This window comes from Mandrillus leucophaeus, unplaced genomic scaffold, assembly GCF_000951045.1.
Source record: "Mandrillus leucophaeus isolate KB7577 unplaced genomic scaffold, Mleu.le_1.0 Scaffold489, whole genome shotgun sequence".
Classification (NCBI taxonomy): Eukaryota; Metazoa; Chordata; class Mammalia; order Primates; family Cercopithecidae; genus Mandrillus; species Mandrillus leucophaeus.
The window spans coordinates 167,619-177,692 of NW_012105242.1; positions in this window are offsets into that span (position 1 = coordinate 167,619).

Sequence of the window (10,074 nt, forward strand, 5' to 3'; positions counted from 1 at the left end):
CGTGGCTGCACAGGGCCTGTGCTCTCAGCTGATCAGTGCCTGTCCTGACCCCAAAGGGCCCTCGCAGTACTGTTTGAAATTGCTCTTGCCATCTTTGGAACAGATTCCTCAGTACGTTTCAGACCCATTGTTGTGACTTTGGTTTCAATCCAGGGACACAGCTTGGCCAACAGACCGTCTCAACAACATCTATGATCGCTCTTTCCCAGAGACAGCATCTCAGACACCGATGCTGAAAGAGAAACAGCAGCCTGTCCCCAGGTGGCAGGAAATAGTCCATTTGAACGGCAATTTCATAAGTGGCAGATGATTTTTATTGTAATTTTCTGGTGAGCCGATTAAGTGGAGGCAGAGTCAGTTCTGAGGCATCAATGTCTTTAATAACTCGGGGAGACCGAGGCCGTGCTCAGCAGGAACACCGAGTCCATGGAAAACAGGCCCTGGGCCTGCTGGTGTGCATAATTCCACGTTTGCCCCCCACATAACCAGGATGGTAAATTACAGGTGTCAGATAATCACGCTCTGGAGTGGCTGCTTGAGGATGTGATCGACCAATTTAAGCTCCGTCTGACACATGATCAATAGGCCGTGATGCTACATAGAATTGCAGGCACAGTGTCCAAACCTGTAGAGCAGTGGCTCCCAGCTGGGGCAACTTTGCCCCCCAGAGGACATTTGGCAACATCTGGATACGTTTGCAATTGTCACAGCTGGGAGAGGGGGATGCTATTGGCATCTGGTGGGCGAGGCCAAGGATGCTGCTAAACCTCCCATGATGCACAGAAGTCCCCACAGACACATCCTGTGCAGACTGTCCATAAAGCCTAGATGAGATGCTCTGACTTAGTGCCACAATGAACATTCCACTCCATCGTCTGGGTATCTCCAGGGATGTACGTAGCTGGACATCCAGCTTTTCATCTGGGTATCACTGGCCTCACGCAGAACCAAAACTGTGTGTAGATCGAATCTCTTATTTGCTCTGCCACTTCCTTTCATTGTAATTTTCTCCTTCTCACTAGTATTTTCTGTTACTGGAGGAATGGTAAGAAAACATAAAATACTAGAGAGTCACTAACGATTTTGTTTTTGTCAATAAAGAAGTAATTCGCAAGTGACTCATAAAAAGCAGAAAATTAATGAAAGAAGACATGAGATCTATCAAAAGGCTGATCAGGGTGGCTCACGCCTGTAATCCCAGCACTTTGGGAGACCAAGGCGGGTAGATCACCTGAGGTCAGGAGTTCGAGACCAGCCTGACCAACAAGGTGAAACCCCGTCTCTACTAAAAATATGAAAAAGAAATTAGCCGGGCATGGTGGTGGTTGCCTGTAGTCCCAGCTACTCCAGAGGCTGAGACAGGAGAATTGCTTGAACCTGGGAGGCGGAGCTTGCAGTGAGCTGAGATCGCGCCAGTGCACTCCAGCTTAGGTGACAGAGCGAGACTCCGTCTCAAAAAACAAAACAAACAAAAAAACTGATCTGCTCAGGAGAGCAGCAGAGAGAAGAGTCCAGACGGGAGCTCGTCAGTTACAGGAGAGTGCACAGAGCAGGACCTCGCGGGACTGGCCCAGAGCTCCTCAAACTAACGTTAGTTCAGCGGTGCAACTGGCACTTTAAAACACTCATCACAGGGTTGAGTAGAAAATATCAAAAGGTGTCAGTACTACTTTGTGAAACTTTATATTCATATATATGGGTGGGTGTGTGTGTGTGTGTGTGTGTGTGAGAGCATGTGCGCGCCAGGTTCCATTGTAAAATAATTTCTTATGATGGTTGTGATCAAAACAGCTTGAAAAAAAACACGAGTGGATTCAATGACGGAGAATTGAGAAATTAAGTATCTCTAAGTAAATTTTGCAAGTAAAAAGAACAAGAAGGCTGGGCGCAGTGGCTCATGCCTGTAATCCCAACACTTTGGGAGGCTGAGGCGGGCGGATCACAAGGTCAGGAAATTGAGACCATCCTGGCCAACATGGTGAAACCCCGTCTCCACTGAAAATACAAAAATTAGCCGGCGTCACGCCTGTAATCCCAGCTACTCGGGAGGCTGAGTCAGGAGAATTGCTTGAACCCGGGAGGCGGAGGTCGTGCCACTGCACTCCAACCTGGCGACAGTGAGACTCCATCTCAAAAAAAAAAAAAACAAAGAACAAGAAAATGACGAACTCTAGGAAAAATGAAAAGTGTATAAGAAAAAAATACAACTATATTACAGTACTTAGCTCTGCAGAGAATAGCATTTCCCTGGTCACAGGACATAAATGTTGATTATGATGCAATTAAAAATAGTGATGTACCATACAGCGTAGCAGGAAAGGAGCTGGTGGGTGGTATAACAGCTAACTTCTCATCTAGCTTAGCAGACATTAGATAACACTAGACCTTGAAAGCTCTATGAATAGCTTCCCTGGCTTCCTCTTTCTTCCTTTTCTTTTCTTTTTTTCTTTGAGACAGGTCTCACTCTGGTTTCCCAGGCCGGAGTGCAGTGGTACAATCTTGGTTCACTGTAGCCTTGACCTCCTGGGCTCAGGTGATTCTCCCACCTCAGCCTCCCAAGTAGCAGGGACTACAGGCACACACCACCACGTCCGACTAACTTTTCGTCTTTTTAGGAGAGACAGGGTTTTGCTGTGTTGCCCAGGCTGGTCTTGAACACCCAGAGTCTCAATCCACCCGCCTCAGCCTCCCAGAGTGCTAGGATTACAGGCATGAGCCACAGCACCCGGCCAAGCCTCCTCTTTCAGGATTTGGACATAATGTGCGGAAACTTGTGGATGTCTCTGAGGTGTGCAGGGAACAGAAAGATTCAATGGTGTTTGATTTGGTCACCATGTATCTCTTTAATGTAAAAAGGGATCATTCAGGACCAGTGAGGTCATGGTGGTGTTCGCTGGAAAGAGCCCAGGGACCCAGGTGGCTCTTGGCTCCATCACCTACAGCCCCATGCCCTTGAATGAGTCCCTCTCCAGCTTTTGATACCAGTTGACCAACCTCTAAAACAAATTATTTTGACTTGTCCTTGGAGCCCTGCGAGTCTGTCTCACCGTGGAGTGACTTGGGAGTCTGGGCACCACCCACGCTGACTCCACGTCTAATACCGTGCACGTCTCAAGCACAGTGCCTGGCTCAGCACAGGCAGCAGGAAAGCTGTGTGGGTGTGCACTGGGGTTGGCGGACACCATAGACAGCCTTCGCTCTCCAAGATGGGGGAGGTCCTGAACCATGACTTAGGGAACTGCTCGTGTCTAAGCCCCCATCCCCTCCACAGTAGTGCAGAAAGGATGCTCTCCTAATCAGCTAATTTTCACAAAATGTGGGATGCCCTGGTGGGATCCCCTGGTAGGAGAGTAGATGACTTCCAGGAGCACATAGAGGGGGCAGAGGCTGCCGGCTGACTCTTGATACCCCTCATTCCCTTCATTTAACATTAGAAATCCCAAAGTTTAGCTGCCCAGACCAAAACTGAATTTCCCATCCTGCCTTGCAGCTGGTGTGTACCTTCCCAGTGCACCCTTAAATGCATGGGTACGCCCCAGTTTCCCTTCTCCTCTTCCCTCCTGCCTGATGTGACTTGCACCTCCTTGGACCAACTGGACAAGAAAAGCCTCCGTCAATGACAGAGCCCAAGATGGGCGGGTCGAGGCTCAGCCCCGGGAGCCGCCCAACCAGCCCGGGACCCCCGACGCGGAGGCTGTCACATGGGAGAGAAGCAAACCTCTGGCTCATGAAGTCATGGGTATTTGGGGGTCTGATGAATTTACTTACAAATAAATATGGGAAGTATATTTTTATATCAATAGTTATTTATGCACTTTAATATCCATTAGATAAAAATATCTCAACTAGGCCGGGGACGGTGGCTCACGCCTGTAATCCCAGCACTTTGGGAGGCTGAGGCGGGTGGATCACGAGGTCAGGAGATTGAGACCATCCTGGCTAACACGGTGAAACCCCGTCTCTACTAAAAATACAAAAAATCAGCCGTGCGTGGTGGCGGGTGCCTGTAGTCCCAGCTACTAGGGAGGCTGAGGCAGGAGAATGGCGTGAACCCCGGAGGTGGAGGTTGCAGTGAGCTGATCGCGCCACTGCACTCCAGCCTGGGCGACAGAGCGAGATTCTGTCTAAAAAAACAGAAAAATCTCAGCTAGTGGAATCACCTCTGCGATACTACTAGGTGAACCCACCAGCAATCCTGGGGACGCTGAGGATCCTCCTCAGTGCATGGCCCTCCTGACTGTTGGGGGAGCCAGCATGAAGCCCCCATGGCCGCCCAGCTGGCCCCAGCTCCTGCACTCAGCCTTGACCGACACTGACTCTGTTCCCACAGCGGCCGCTTTGTCTGTCTCCTTTGCGGACACTTAGCTCAGCGCCTGTGCTGCTCGGCTGTGACCTGACCTCCGAGGGTCACCCCCTGAATTTGCTCGCTGTGGCCTGCGCTGCAGACCCCGTCAGGAAGCTCCTGGTCTCCCCTCCGCCCCTCCCCCGCCTCATTCTCACAAAAGGTCTCATTGTTCTGCAGGGTCTGATTCAGACCTGCCCTGGTTTCGGTTTCCGCAATCGCCCAGCACTGGCTTTGGGTCAGGGGTCACTCTGGAGTGAACGGGGCGCCCTGAGCAATCCCACATCGCTGCGTGATCCTGGCTCAGCCACAGGAAGCCCCGGCCCAGGGACCCAGATGGGGCCCAGAAGTGGACCAGATGCAGCGGGGATGGTGATGTGGAGACGCCAGCATCTCCAACAGTGGAAAAGAGGAAACCTACTTTGCATTAAGCCCATCATCTTCTCCCCCAGGGTTAGGGGGACACAGTGTCTTCACTGACCATGTTGGAATGTTCTGGGGAGTGAAGGGAACATCCCCAAGACGCGGTGACTTGACCTTCGCTTTGGCTGAGATTTGAAATTCACTTCTTATGGATCTTTAAATCTGTACATGCAGGAGTCTGTTTTACATCCAGCCGTCCCCGTGACCGCAGGCAGGTTCCCTACCTTGTGTTTCCTCATCTGTAAAGTGGGAATAATGACCGCACGGCCTCGTGTGCTTGTCAGAACCAAAGCAGACAAGGCACGAAGACCCATCGGCCCGGAAAGCCGCAGCTGGGCCCTGACGATGCCATGCTATCCATCTGGGGAGGGGAAGTTCATTGATAATTCGACTCAAAGGAGGAAAAATGCACGTCCCCCTGAGCTGAAAGAAGGAAGGAATCCAGGTCCACCAGGCCACCGGGTCTCCTTCGGCTGAGGAAATGGACAATGAGGGCAACATCGAAACTGCAGAGAGCAGCAAAGCCCTTCACTGCTGCTGCCCGGACCCCGCAGCGGCTCCTGCGGCACCACAGGTCACTGGGCCAGAAGCCAGTTAGGTAACAGCCATTCCCAGGCGCTGATCCCCGGAATGGTGGGTTTGCTACCAGCAGCCACACAGACACCTCGCCTCATACCAGGCTGCTGAGCTCAGCTGGGGGCGGGGTGGGGGGGCACGATTGCCCAAGCAGGGGTGGGGCAGGGCAAGGCAGACCCAGTCACATGGTGGGAAAAGCCAAAACAAAACTGCCTCATTTGGTAAAATGCCTGAAAACTGCCTGAATTGGGCATTTTAAAGTTAGTTTTTAAGGCACAGCCATTCGTTGGGGCTTTTTGGCCTTGTACTCTCCTGTCTTCCTCCTCGTCACACAATAAACTGTCTCCAAGGCAGCTGCCCTCCCCCAGCCCGTGCCCCAGCAGGACACGCGAGGCAGGGAGGTCAGGAGCTCTGCTGTGAGGGCACCACCGGCTTCCAGTTTGTGCATGAAAACCCGGCTCAGCTTTTCCACTCCGTGAAGACTGGGCTTCTCCAGGCTGCTCGGTAAATAATCACGGATTCCACCGGCAAGAGGAAACGTCCCCACACCCCTTCTCCATGGTGCACCCAACCTCCAGGTGTTTTCAATCTCAAAGAGCCCCGACTCCTGAAATTTAACAACTAAAATCTTAGTTTTCATTTCCTGAGGCTCTCCTGGTGGAATCGGCAGCCTGGCAGTGTGCAGCACCTAGGGCGGCTCACGATGAAAACTCCAGAGGGGACTCTGCCTGCCTGCATGTCCCTTTGTCACCAGAACCCGGGGACCAGCAGGACCCAAAACTCCCTGCAGGATCAGCTGGGTCTGGGAATCACTGCCCTGGGCCCAGGTGGACTTTTCGGATGAGGCTGGTGTTTGGCCAGCACCTGGGGTGGGCAGGTGGGAAGGACAGAGGCGCTGAGGGAGAGAGGGAGGGGAAAGGGATTCACAGCGGTCCTGGGAGAGCCCCACAGGTGCCTTTGGCCTCTGGCTGCTCTGCCTGCCCCTCAAGCTGGTTAAATTCCCCCCTGAAAGTTCCCCATTGGGCAAGTCCAGCAAGCCTGGGCCAGGCCTGTGACCTCAAGGTGGGTGGAGCTCTAGAAGGCCTGGCCCTCACTCCTGGAGTCCACATTCACCCTCAAGGCAGTGAACGGCGCCCCACTGTGCATCTACTCACTAACCAGGCACGGGATGGTTTCCATGGTTCCTGTGTCTCAGACCAGCTCTCTCACGGTGACATGAGATGCCCTGAGACCCCGCCATGGTGCAGAGTGACATTAATGCATTAAATTAGCAGCCTCTGCAACACAAACACATTTCCTTGTGGAGGCTGTGACGTTCTTTGGTAAAAGGGATCATTACATGTTTGCAAACATTCCATGCAGCTGAGGAAGGGCCTCAGGTTCTGACAAGTGATAAATGGGAAAATTAGAGGCTTCGGGAAAATGTAAATATCATCCTTTGTAAGTCTGTCCCTTGGCAGGAAATAAAAAAAGGTTTCCCCAAAGCACCGAGTCATTCCTTCTATTAAGCGCCAGGAAGAATGGCCGTGACTCTTTCAGGCACTTGCACCGGTCTTGATTTGTCTTCCACAGTCTCCCCAGTGCCCTGGCAACGTGTGGGAGAGAAGCCTGTGATTTCAGTGGACTGTCCTCTAGTTCAGCGTTTCTCACCTTTAATTCCTGATCACCCCCTAAGGAACCTTTATAGAGGTTTTTTTTCTTACTCATCCCCGCCATGAATTTAATACTACAGAAAAACTGCAAAATGGTTTATGCACTGTGCATACATCTGTATTTTTACATAATGAGAGAAAAATCTTTTCACCTCCGGGAACCAGCGCTGGCCCCCTTGGGAGCAGTATTCCCCGCGGAGGATGCATGTTCTCATTCCTTCTTTTGTTCATTTGTTCAAATGTGCAGAAAACGTGTGCATCTGGTGCAAACTCTGGGCCCTGGAAGGAGGTGTGGGAGCTGCCTGGGGCCTGGGGGCAGAGCGATGCAGGAGAGGGGACAGCGAGGACAGAGTCCAGAGACGCGAGGGGAGGGATGAGGCTGAGAAGCAGCCAGGAGCCCTGTGTGGCTGGGGCCAGGGGGTGTTAGAAGATGAGGCCAGAGGGGTGATGGGTCACAGTGGGGCAGAGAGAGAGACGGGTCATCTCAGGCCTTAGGTGACCCTGTGAAGACTTCAGCTTTTACCCTAAGGGAAGTGGGAGCCATTGGAGGGCTCGAGGGGAGACAGGACGTGGTCTGGCTTCCTTTGTAATGGGATTCTCTGAGGACAGGTTGGGGATGTGGGGCAACAGCTGGAGCAGCAAGACCAACAGGGAGGCCAGGTGGAGGTGATGGTGACCGGAGCCATGCCGTCAAAGTGGAGGAGGTGAGGGAGTCCAATACTGCAGATCTCTTGCCGGTAGAGCTGCCAGGACTTGCTGGTGGATGAGAAGCGGAGTGTGGAAGGCAGGGAAGAGTGGAGAATGACTCCCAGGTGTTGGCCTGAGAGCTGGGAGGGTGGAGCCGCCATTTACAGAGATGGGGAAGACTGCGGGAGGACTCTGCTCTGACAAGGCCGTCTGCTGACTCTGAGAGACACAGGAGAGCAGGACAGAGCGGATGAGGGTGACTCTTAGTAGATTTATTACATTCTCCCTGAAGATCCAAGTACATAATTTTCAGAGCCTGTGCAAAATGAAAATATAGGCCACATGCTCAAAAGCAGGAACAAAATGTCATTATAGGTGCTCAAATAAGAAAGCTTTTGCTTTCTTTCTGCAGTCTCTCTCTTGACCTGTCGTGGTGTTTGTTATTTGCTACTCAATGTTGCATTCCCTCGGATATGAGGATGTTCGTAGAGTAGCTCAGACCCCCACAGTCAGGCCCTTTCAGGGGCAGCAGGTGAAAGCAGTCGCCAGCAGGGTTATTCTCCTGAGCAGCATCTCCAGGGTGGCACCTTCTCAGCAGCCTTTTCCGAAGGAATGAGTTAGGATGACAGTTGTCACAACTTCAATGAAAAGCAGCCGATGCAGTGGGAGATGGGGGAATGAACCATCGGTGTTGGGAACATGAGACACCTGGGGAAGATCAAGGGCTAGCAGATCCTTTATATGGGCTCAGCCTTTCTACAACCTGCAGCAAGGCTCAGCCCCCACCATGGCCCCACCCCCACCATGGCCCCTCTCCGTGGGGGCCCCACCTTCTTTCTGGCCACACCCCCATCCTGGCCACACCCCTGCATGACCCTGCCCCCTGCCTTGCTTTGGCCCTGCCCCTAACAAAACTGTGTCCCTCTCCCCGCTCCCCGAAATCTGGTCACACCTCCAGGCTGTCAGGCATCACTGTGGCTAGGGTAGACCCTGACAGCTTTCGGGAGTGAATCTCCTCTTTCCGTGCAGATGAAACCTGCCCAGGCAGGAATTCTTGCATTTCTGCCCCAGCCCAGCCGCCTCCTTTCTTAACACCCTGGAGGCCTCCTCGTAGTGTATTTGGGACAGGTGGGCTCCGAATCACTCAACAGATACCTACTGAGATCTGCTCTGTACCCAAGCTCCAGGTCTTGGCCCCAGCGGTGAAGGAAGCGGGCAAAGCCCCCTCCCTCTGAGGTGAGGTCTCCAGGGCTCGTCACAGGGACTCCAGGGCCACGAGCACGTGGGTGACCACTCCGCGGATTATCCCACCCCAGTTGTAAGCTCCTGGGGCAGCTCCCGGCTTTCTGGGTGGTTTCTGCCCCTGTGGGGCGATTTACAACCCAAGTCCAGAGAGCGAGAGGTTGATGGGGGGCCTGGCCCGTCCCTGTCTCAGGGAGGCAGGAACTGCTTAGAGCTCCGTGCACATGGGACCAGTGGCTCCGACAAAGCCTTGGCCAAACTCTGTTTCCTGATCCTTTTCCTCACCCGGTCGCCTCCTTCCTATAGCATCTGCGGACGCTCAGCCCCAGGAGTTGCGAGCTGCTCGGGGACCACCCCGAGTTTCTGAGAGTCCTGGAGGCGATGGCACCAGGGTCCTGTGTGGATGGCACTGGGGAGCCTCGAAGGCTTGGACTCGGGCTGAGCGCGGAGATGGGCGTGGGGGATGCTCAGTCCTGACCCCACCACCGCGGCCCGGGGAACGTTAGACAGGGGCTGTGTCCTCTCAGAAAGAGACAGCAGGTTCGGCTGTGTGCACACGCCGAGAAGAGATGGTCCAGCCGCCACCAAGTGGAACCCTGAGCCTGGAGGGACAGCCCTGCCCCTTCCACTCAGCCTGGCCAGTCCTGTCTGCGGGTTTCCATTGTCAGCCGTGAAGGGGCATTGAGACTCACAGGTGGGGTTAAGCGGAGTGAGGAAGGGCTTGTTAAGCTGGTTAATTCTGGACGCCCCGGGAATCTGAAGATGGAATTGTGAAACATTCATGGATTTGCCCCAGTATTCCAGCCAAGCACACGTGTGTGTGGTTGTGTGTGTGGAGGGGGGGGCGGGGGTATGAGTGGATGTGTGTGTTGGTACTGGTGTTGATGGTATATAGTTCGCTGATGTGGGACTCTTGCCTCCCAACCTGATTTAACAGAGGTTGAGCCCACATGGCCTAGTGGTTAAGAACATAGTCTCTGGAGCTAAACTGCCCAGGCTCAAGTCCCTGCTCTGCCCCCTGAGCAAGTGCCTTGACCACTCTGCCTCAGCTTCCCCATTTTAGCATGGGGAGCTTAGTAATAGTGCCTCATCTCATGGGGTTGGTGTGAGGACTAAGTGGGATCATAGATACAGGGCACGGGAATAGTGCCC